General features: G+C 40.2%; 1 non-coding gene across 1 annotated transcript; it reads left to right on the forward strand.

Moving 5' to 3' along the window:
• The first annotated feature begins 10,542 nt into the window (after window positions 1-10,542).
• Window positions 10,543-10,700, forward strand: LOC118627441. Its single transcript, XR_004959181.1, has one exon. It is a non-coding gene; the product is annotated as a U1 spliceosomal RNA (small nuclear RNA).
• Window positions 10,701-11,449: the final 749 nt, after the last annotated feature.

Genomic DNA, 11,449 nt, shown 5'->3' on the forward strand with positions numbered 1-11,449 from the left:
CTGGCGATCATGGCTGGGTCCTGTGGCTTCGGCTGAGTGCTACACCCCCGGCTGAGTCCTGCGAACTCGGCTGGGTGCTACGCCCTTGGCTGGTGCCACAGCCTGGGCTGCCCTGGGCTGGAAGGAGCACCCTCGGGTTAAAAGACCCAGGTGTCTCCACAACGCAGTCTTGACAGTGGCTAAATTGGCAGCAGTCACTCACCTTGGGCTCCGGCAGAGGAAAAGCAGACTGGACTGGAACTGTGTGGGGACACTCAGGTTTTGGAGGGTGCTCAGAGCTTTTGCTGAGTGCAGCCACGCAGGACTGTGGTCATCTTACTTCTTCCCAGGGCCTGGGGAGAGATGGTGGGCCCTCCCTCGGAGATTCAACCCCACCTGGTGGCCATTGAAATGCTAATTGAGGCCCATTAACAACCAGCATCTGCCCACCCTCCGGAAATCCTCTTACAATGAGCACCTGAGGGAGTTTTTCAGGCAACTCTGACCAAGGCTCTTCAGGTGACATCTACTAATAACCTCCAGGCAAAAAAAGCTAGAGGATAACTACATTCCCTGGGCTAGCAACACTAACCAGGAAAGGTAAGACTTGACAGTGGTGTTTAAAGTGGGTCCTCCCTGCCTCATCCAAACCCAGGAGAGGGAGCCACAAACAGCAGAACACCAACACCCACAGGGAAAATTTGGCAGACTCCAAAGCCCACTGTGATAGCCAAAATGGTGAAGAACAGAAACAAAAGCCAAATAAAAGAATAAGAGACCTCTATAGAAGATGAGATAAATGAGGTGCAGTTCAGCAAGTTAACAAAACTAGAATTCAGAGCCATGATCGTGAGGAAGCTCAACAGCATGTGTAAGGACATGAGCACCATGAGTAAAGACAAAAAAATGTTTAAAATCAACCAGTTGGAAATTAAAAACCACCAAGAAGAAACGAAGAATGACATATCAGAAATGAAAAACACATCGGAAGGTCTAAAAAGCAGAGTAGAGGAAGCTGAGGACCGGATCAGTGAATTAGAAGACAGGGTAGAAAAAATCAACCAATCAGAAAACCAAAAGGAAAAAACGATTAAAAAAAACAGGAAGACAGCTTAAGAGAACTGTGGGACAACTGAAAACGTAATAAAATTCGCATCATAGGATTCCCTGAAGAAGGAGAAAATGAGCAAGAGTTAGAGAATATATTTGCAGAAATAGCAACAGAAAAATTCCCTAATTTGGTGAAGAAAGATGGCATTCAAGTTCAAGAAGCACAGACAGCCCCAAGTAAGAAGAACCCAAACAGGCCCACACCAAGACACATAGTAATCGAACTGTCAAAAATTAAAGACAAAGAGAGAATCCTAAAAGCAGCAAGAGATAAGGAACAGGTTACCTACAAAGGAAACCCCATAAGGCTTTCAGCTGACTTCTCACAAGAAACACTACAGGCCAGAAGGGAATGGCATGAAGTAATCAAGGTCACGAAAAACAAGGATCTGAATCCAAGACTACTCTACCCAGCAAGGCTATCATTCAAAATAGAAGGTCAAATAAAGAGCTTCCCAGACAAAAAAAGGCTAAGGGAATACATTAGCACCAAACCAGCACTGCAAGAAATGTTAAAAGGACTGCTGTAATTAGCAGGAGAAGTGGGAAGAAAAATAGAACTACACTAAACAAAAATGGCAATATATAAGTACATATCAATAATCACCCTAAATGTAAATGGATTGAATGCTCCCATAAAAAGACACAGAGTAGCTGATTGGATAAGAAAGCATGACTCATCTATATGTTGTTTACAAGAGACACCTCACAACAAAAGACTCACATAGGTTGAAAGTGAAAGGATGGAAAAAAAATCTTCCAAGCAAACGGAAAGGAAAAAAAAGCTGAGGAAGCAATACTCATATCTGATAAAATAGATTTCCAAATGAAGGCCATAACTAGAGACAAAGAAGGCCACTACATAATAGTGAAAGTATCTATCCAACAGGAATATATAACCTTGATAAACATATATGCACCCAATATAGGAGCACCAAAATATCTTAAAAATTTTCTGGAGGACTTCAAAGGAGAAATCGATAGCAATACAATCATAGCAGGGGACTTCAACACCTCCCTGACATCACTGGAATAGATCCTCTAGACAAAAAATTAGCAAGGAACATAGACTCTAAATGAAGCACTAGACCAAATGAATTTAATAGAGATCTACAGAGAATTACACCCCCAAACTACAGAATTCACATTCTTCTCAAGTGCACATGGAACATTCTCAAAGATAGACTACATATTAGGGCACAAACTAACTCTCTACAAGTTCAAGAAGACTGAAATCATATCAAGCATCTTCTTAGATGAAAAGGGCATGAAACTAGAAATCAATTGCAACAAGAACCTACAAAGATATTTGAAATCATGGAAGCTAAATAGCATGTTATTAAACAATGAATGGGTCTCCAAGGAGATTAAGGAAGAAATTAAAAACTTCCTGGGAAGCAATGAAAATGAAGACACAACAAAACAAAATCTAAGTGATGCAGCGAAAGCAGTTCTGAGAAGGAAGTTCATAGCCCTACAGGCCTACCTCAAAAAACAAGAAAAATCTTCAATAGACTATCTAACCTCACAACTTAATGAAGCACTAGACCAAATGGATTTAACAACTTAAAGAACTAGAAAGTAAACAAAAAGAAAACTCCAGAGCAAGTAGAAGGGAGGAAATAGTAAACATCAGACCAGAAATAAACGACATAGAGACCAAAAAAAACAGTTCAAAGGATCAATGAAACAAAGAGCTGGTTTTTCGAAAAGATAAACAAGATTGATGGACACTTAGCTAGACTCACCAAGAAACAAACAGAGAGAGAACCCGAATACACAAAATCAGAAATGAAAGAGGAGAGGTAACAACTGACACCACAGAAATACAAAAGATCGTTGACAACTACTATGAACAATTAGAAATACAAAAGATCGTTGACAACTACTATGAACAATTATATGGCAACAAATTCGACAATCTAAGCAAAATGGACAAATTTCTAGAAACACAGAGTCTCCCAAAAGTGAACCAGGAAGAGATAGAAAACTTGAACAGACCAATAACAACAGAAGAAATTGATGAGGTAATCTAGACTCTCCCAGCAAACAAAAGCCCAGGCCTGGATGGCTTCACGGGGGAGTTTTACTGAACATTCAAAAAAGAACTAACACCCATTCTCCTCAAACTATTACAAAAAATTCAAGAAGAAGGAAGACTTCCAAACTCGTTTTATGAAGCCAGCATAATTCTAATTCCAAAACCAGAAAAAAAACACAACAAAGAAAAAAAACTACAGGCCAGTATCCCTGATGAATATAGATGACAAAATCCTGAACAAAATACTAGCAAATCGGATCCAGCAATACACCAAAAAAATTATCCACCATGACCAAGTGGGATTCATCCCAGGGATGCAACGTTGGTACAATATTCGCAAATCAATAAACGTGATACACCACATAAATAAAAACCACATGATCATATCAATAGATGTCGAAAAAGCTTTTGACAAAATCCAGCATCCATTTCTGATAAAAACGCTCAGCAATGTGGGAATATAGGGATGATATCTAGACATAATAAAAGCCATATATGAAAGACCTACAGCCAACATCATACTCAATGGGCAAAAACTAAAAGCATTTCCTTTAAGAACAGGAACAAGGCAAGGATGCCCACTTTTGCCACTCTTATTTAACATAGTACTGGAAGTCTTAACCACCGCGTCAGACAGGAAGAAAAAATAAAAGAAATCCAATTGGAAAGGAGGAAGTGAAACTGTCATTATTTGCAAAAGACATGATACTATACGTAGAAAACCCCAAAGACTCCATCAAAAGTTTACTAGACTTAATAAATGAATTTGGCAAAGTAGCAGGATAGAAAATTAACATCAAGAAATCGATGGCATTCCTATACACCAATGATGAACTCACTGATAGAGAAACTAAGAAAACAATCCCATTTACCATTGCAGCAAAAAAATTAAGATACCTAAAAATAAACTTAACCAAAGAAATAAAGGACCTTTTCGCAGAAAACTACAGGTCATTGAAAAAAGAAATAGAGGAATATATAAGAGTGGAAGCACATACCTTGTTCATGGATTGGAAGAATTAACATTATTAAAATGTCCATATTACCCAAAGCAATCTATAGATTCAACGCAATTCCCATCAAAATTCCAACGGCATACTTCACAGAATTAGAACAAGTACTTCAAAAGTTCATATGGAACCAAAAAAGACCTCGAATAGCCACAGCAATCTAGAAAAGGAAGAACAAAGTTGGAGGGATCACATTACCAGATTTCAGGTTATACTACAAAGCCACTATAATCAAAACAGCCTGGTACTGGCACAAGAATAGGCATATAGACCAGTGGAACAGAACAGAGAACCCAGAAATGGACCCAAGGCAATATGCTCAATTAATATTTGACAAAGGCTGCAAGAGCATACCATGGAGTAAGGACAGCCTCTTTAACAAATGGTGCTGGGAAAATTGGACAGCTACATTCAGAAAAATGAAACTAGACCATCAACTTACACCATACACAAGAATAAACTCAAAATGGATAAAAGACTTAAATGTGACTCATGAATCCATAAAAATCCTAGAAGAATCAGTAGCCAACAAAATTTCAGACATCATACGCAGCAGAATTTTCACTGACACATCACCTAAGGCAATAGAAACAAAGGAGAAAATGAACACATGGGACTACATCAAACTCAAAAACTTCTGCACAGCGAAAGATACAATCATCAAAACGGAAAGGCTACCCACAGTATGGGAGAGCATAATTGCCAATGATATATCAGATAAGGGGTTAATTTCCAATATATATAGAGTGCTCATACAGCTCAACAAGAGGAAGACAAAGAACCCAATTAAAAAATGGGAAGAGGAGCTGAATAGACACCTCTCCAAACAGGACATACAAATGGCCAAAAGACATATGAAGAAATGCTCAACATCACTAATCATCAGAGAGATGCAAATTCAAACAACAATGAGGTATCACCTCACACCTGTCAGAATGGCCACCATCAACAAATCATCAAACCACAAGTGTTGACGAGGGTGTGGAGAAAAGGGGACACTAGTACACTGCTGGTGGGAATGCAGACTGGTGCAGCCACTATGGAAAGCAATATGGTGCTACCTCAAAAAATTAAAAATTGAACTTCCATTTGACCCAGTGATCTCACTGCTAGGAATATACCCTAAGAAGCCTGAAACACCAATCAGAAAGAATATATGTACCCCCATGTTCATAGCAGCACTATTTACAATAGCTAAGATCTGGAAACAGCCCAAGTGTCCATCAGTAGATGAATGGATAAAAAAGCAGTGGTACATATACACAATAAAGTACTATGCATCTGTAAGAAAGAATGATCTCTTATCCTTTGAGACTACATGGAGGGATCTGGAAAGTATCATCCTAAGTGAAACAAGCCAAACAGAGAAAGACAAGTTTCATATAATCTCACTTATTTGTGGAATATAATGAACATAATAATCTGAGGAATGGGGTAGTCCCAGAGACGTGGAAGTGGGGTACAGACTGACAATCCCCAGAAGAGTGGGTGGTGGGGGAGAGATAAACCACAGAACTTATATGCATGTATGCATGAACAGTGGACATGGACAACAAACTGGGGATAGAGCAGGGAGGGAGAGGGAGGGGTGAATCAGTGGGGGAAAAAGGAGAAACATCTGTAACAAAAATAAATTAATAAAAAAAATGGATGTTGTTTTATATTACCAAATTTGTGGTAATTTTTATGCACTTCTACTTTTGGTCTCTTGGAACACTTGCTTTTGGAACCCAGCTGCCATGATATGAGAAGCTCAAGGCATAAGGAGAAGCCTTACCCATGTACCCAGCCAACAGCCAGCATCAAGTGCAAGTGATGAGAGTCAGCCATCTTGGCCATCCAGCCCAACTGAATCTGATGGCAAGTGCGTCTGAGACCCCATGCAAGAACCATTCAGTTGTGCTCAGTCAACTCACAGAAATGTGAGAGATAATAATACATTTACATTTTAGGGAGGTTTGTTACACAACTATAGATTAACAAGGATTTTTTAAATACCTATGTTTTTGTTTATTACAACAAGTCTTTTTTTTTTTTTTAATCCTCACCCAAGGACACTTTTCCATTTATCTTCAGATAGAGTGGGAGGAGAGAGAGAGAGAAACATTGATGAGAGTACAGTGCTAGGGGCTGAATAGCATTCAAGACACATGCCCTTGACTGGAATTGAACCCGAGACTTTTTGGTCCGTGGGCCGATGCTCTATCCATTGAGCTAAACTGGCCAGGTCTTCAACATGTCTTTTATCTATTGTCTTAGTTTTATAAGAAAATTTTACTTTAAGTTTTCTGCATTTTGCTCCTGGAATCCTCTAACTGTAGTGAAAAGTTGACGGGTGACTTCTTTTAAGAAATGCTGAAAGACATTGCTAGTTTATCTTCAATTCAAGATGAAACACTTTTTTAGTGGAGTGGACATGTGGTTGCTGCTATACTTCAAAGGAAGCTGTAGTGAGGACCACACGGGGGAGGGGGGTGCTACAATTAATTGAAGAATACATTCTCATTATTAGATAGTTGTAGACAAATATTTGTGTTCATAAAGAAAAAAATGCAGACACAGTGTATCTAAATTTAAAAAGTATAACACATACCATAAACACTTGTTACTAGGATATTATTAATATGGAGAAATAGCAATAAATGATTTCCTTATGCTTTTATACTTCTGGTTGCTTAGTATTTCCATACCACATAAAAAAGCATTGTATATTAACATTTTAATTTCTTGTGACCATATGTATTATTCATTGTGGCTAAAGCCAATTTGCTTACAAGTATGATAATTATCAAACACTGCAAAGGAAAAGTTTTCATTACTGGAATAAAGCTTTTAATCCAGTAAAAAGAAATTTTCAAATATTCTTGGGCAAAAGTCAATGCGTGAGCTTCAAATCTGCTTTGTTTTTTTGAAAATAAAAACCAACAGTTTGAGAATTACAGCTTCATAAGGAAGTAATCGCATTAGTCACCCTCTTGGCACTACATGGATATCAATCTTCTCCTTTTATCACCCTCTCTCTTTTACAATTTTATAATGTTCCCCACAAAGCCAAATTAATAGAGTTTCTTTCTCCAGAACTCACAAACATGCAATTAATAATCACTGATCTTGGAAGAATAAAAGAAACAACTGTAAAATTCCTAGATCACTTTGATGGAAGCCACTGTATTTTATGGGATATTTGAAGAAATAGCCTCCTATCTGTTATATTTTTATTACAGACAAATAAGATTGAATGTTTAGCATGACTGGTGTGGCTCAATGGATTAAGTGTCATCTCTTGCACCAAAAGGTTACTGGTTCAATATCCAGTCAGGACACATGCCCTGGTTGTGGGCTTGATTCACGGTAGGGGGCATGCAGGAGGCAGCTGATGATGTTTCCCTCTCATCCATGGTTCTCTCTCCCTTCTTTTTTCTCTCAAAAAATCAATTAAAAAACATTTTATTTTATTTTATTTTATTTTTTAGATTCTTCACATTTTTTTATTTTTTTTACTTTATTTTTTTAAATCTTTATTGTTGGATGTAAAATGTATTACAGATGTTCCACATTTTTCCCCCATTGACCCCCCTCCTCCCTACTCCCGCCCCCTCCCACCTTTTCCCACACTATTGTCTGTGTCCATTGGTTATGCATATAAGTTCTTTGTTTTATTTCTTCCCACCACCACCCCAACCCCTTTCCCTTTGAGGTTTGTCAGTCTAGCAATGAAATAGTGCTTCTTAATCCCTTCACCTTTTTCACCCATTCCCCCAACCCCCCTCCCAACTGGCAACCAACAAAATGTTCTCTGTATCTATGAGAATGTTTCTGTTCTACCTGTTCATTTTGTTTGTAGATTCTATTGTTGATAGATATGTATTCATTGCCATTTTGTTTGTTCATACATTTTATCTTTTTCTTCGAAAAGACCCTTCATCATTTCATATAATAACGGTTTGGTAGTGATGAACTCCTTTAACTTTTTCTTGTCTGGGAAAGTTTTTATATGTCCATCGATTCTAAATGACAGCTTTGCAGGATAAAGTAATTTTGGTTGTAGGTTCTTGGTTTTCATCACTCTGAATATTTCTTGCCACTCCCTTCTGGCCTGCAAAGTTTCTTTTCAGAAATCAGCTGACAGCCTAATGGGAACTCCCTTGTAGGTAACTAGCTGCCTTTCTCTTGCTGCTTTTAAGATTCTCTCTTTGTCTTGAACCTTTTGCATTTTGATGATGATGTGTCTTGGTGTGGGCCTCATGGGGTTCATCTTGTTTGGGACTCTCTGTGCTTCCTGGACTTGTATGTCTGTTTTCTTCACCAAGTTAGGACAGTTTTCTGCCATTATTGTTTCAAACAGGTTTTTGATTTCTTGTTCTCGCTCTTCTCTTTCTGGCACCCCCAAGATGCGAATGTTGGCACGCTTGAAGTTGTCCCAAAGGCTCCTTACACTTGGGGATTTTTTGCTTCCTTATATTCCAAATCGATGGTTTGCTCCTTGGATTTACGTACTCTATTATTGAAGCTGTATAAATTATTCTTTATTTCAGTTAATGCCTCCTTCAATTCTGTGTATCCACGATTTCTAACTGGTCCTTTTTTATGCTCTTGAGGCCCTCCCTAAGTTCACTGAGGTTCTCAGTAAGTTCATTGAGCATCCTTATAAGCAGTATTTTGAACTCAGTATCTGTTAGGTTGCTTATCTCCATTTCGCTTAGTTCTTTTCTTGAGGTTTTGTTCTGTTCTTTCATTTGGGACCTGTTTCTTTGTCTCCTCATTTTGGCTGCCTCCCTGTGTTTGTTTCTGTGTATTACTTAATGAGAGGTATGGGGCTCGCTGAGACCAGATACTGCTCGTTTGAAAGAATTTAGGAAAAACCTGAAGCAGGATCCAAGACAGGCCAATCCTATGTTTAAGCAAGTGGCAACGGCTTGGGTGGGCCTGAAAGTTGGGTGGGGTGGGCCTGAAAGTTGGGTGGGGTGGGCGGGGCCTCATGGAGTTACCAGGGCGGGGCTACCAGTGTGACCCAGGTTGCTGGAGTCCCAGATATGGTGGCTGTCTGCCGCCCCCGGAAAGGGCTCACCAAAGGATCCAAGGCCTCTGACAGCACGTTTGTCCCCGAGAAACCCCCTCTCCAGCCCTCGCTCCAGTGCCAAACAGCTGAGTTCTTCCCTGTATGTCTCTGGTGCCCCTCGAGCTGCCTCCCCTCCAAGCTTAGAGGGAGAGAGTCCGATAAGTCCGTGGGCGGGCCCTTTAAGGAGCTGCCTGGGGCTCCAGTCGCTTCAGCTTCCCTGAGCCTCAGTTCCCGCTGGTTTTTCCAGCCAGAAGTTATGGGGATTCTCTTCCTGGCACTGGAACCCTGAGGGGGGTACCTGGTGTGAGACGGGGACCCCTCAGTCCTCACAAAGGACCTTCCCAGCCACGGGAGCCTCCTGATTTTTATCCGCCACACGTGGGTGTGGGACCAGCCAGCGCCTCCGCCCCTCCTACCAGTCTGGATGTGGCTGCTGCTTTAATTCCGTAGTTGTAGGACTTCCATTCAGCTTGACTTTAGGCAGTTTTGAATGATGGTTGTTCTGTAGTTTAGTTGTAACTTTGATGTGGTTGTGGGAGGACGCGATACCGAGTTTACCTACCTGCCATCTTGACCGGAAGTCCAATTTAAAAATATTTTAAAAACAAGATTTAATGTTTATCATCCAAATTAAGTGATTGTCTTATTATTAAATTTTAGGAATATACTTGGGATTTTGTGATTTTATTCTTTTTTTTTTATCCTCACCCGAGGACACTTTTCCATTTTTTTTGTTCAGGTAGAGTGGGAGGGAGAGAGAGGAACAGAGAGAGAGAGAGAGAAACATTGATGTGAAAGGAACACATCGAGTGGCTGCCACCCGCACAACCGACCAGGGCCGGGGACAAACTGCAACCGAGGTACGTGCTCTTAGCGGGAACTGAACCCGGGTCTCATAGAGGGGGAGGAAGAGAGAGAGAAATATCAATGTGACAGAGACACATCGAGTGGTTGCCACCCACATGACCCCAACTGGGGCCAGGGACAAAATGTAATGGAGGTACGTGCCCTTAGCGGGAACTGAACCTGGGACTCTCCGGTCCACAGGCCAACGCTCTAATCACTGAGCCAAACTGGCCAGGGCTTGTGATTTTATTCTTTAAAAAATTCATTTTGAATGTTCAATAATCTCTCCACTTGACATGCAATAAAGGGACATGCCCATTTTTTTTCTTTTTCCAGCCCTTTAAACAGTGCTCTTAAACTTTGATACATATCTGAATCACCTGGGGAAGTTGTTTTATTTGGGACTAGTTTTGGCTGGAGATAACGGGGAACAGATAATTTACTGCAGAGAATAATCAACCAAACATATCAGAAGAACCTGAAAAGATGCAACACACATTCTTACTTGGCAGGGGAGGTACCATGATCATGAAGGTGGTTTCCCAGGGGGAGGCTTATGCACTGCACTCAGAACGAGCTGACCCCTGTGATTTCCCCAAGTGTGGGAAACTTGACGCATAACTTATGGTAGGGACTGCATTCGCGCTCTCCCCTGGCCAAAAAAAAAAAAAAAGAGCAACACATGTTAATAAACCCTTTCCCCTTGATCTAGTCATGGCTGATTTCTTTCAAAGAGACCTCAGCCGAAAAAGCATGTTACCAGAGAGGTTATCTTTGACCATCCCCGAAATTATTCACCTGCCCACATCATCTCATTTTAACCCTGGGATATTTTCTCCGTTACTTGTTTTATAACGAGGCACTCTTTCCTCTCATACCTTATGCTCTGCCAAAGCAATAACCTTGTTTGCCATGGTGGCTGCTGAATCCCCAGCAACTGCAACAGTGCCTGGCAAACAGTAGGACTTAATTATTTCCTGAGTAAATAGATGTCTAGCTTACTCTTTATTAATAATGGATAATAATGATTAGGATGAATATTCAGTTGTTCTTCATTAGTGGTAATTTAATATGGCTGATAATATTATATGTAAAACCTAACTGGAATGTTTCTGGAGCAGAGGGAATGTGCTTATCTAGCTTCTCTGAAGCACATTTGATTCATAGACAGAATCACTGATTTCTCTTGCTGAAGTTCACTGCCCAGCGAAGTTGCAGCAGATCACTGACCAAATTTTCAATCTGACAAATCCATTGAATTCAGTGAATTCAATCAAATCCCCTAAAAGCTGGTGGGGTAGTCTCAGGTATCGAAATTCTGCTATGCAAATGTTTCTTTCTTTAGTATCTTTAAGACCAAACTCAATTTTTGACTTGAGCCAAGTCTTGTCACAACCACAATTA

Source organism: Molossus molossus, unplaced genomic scaffold (genome assembly GCF_014108415.1).
Source record: "Molossus molossus isolate mMolMol1 unplaced genomic scaffold, mMolMol1.p scaffold_m16_p_12, whole genome shotgun sequence".
Lineage (NCBI taxonomy): Eukaryota > Metazoa > Chordata > Mammalia > Chiroptera > Molossidae > Molossus > Molossus molossus.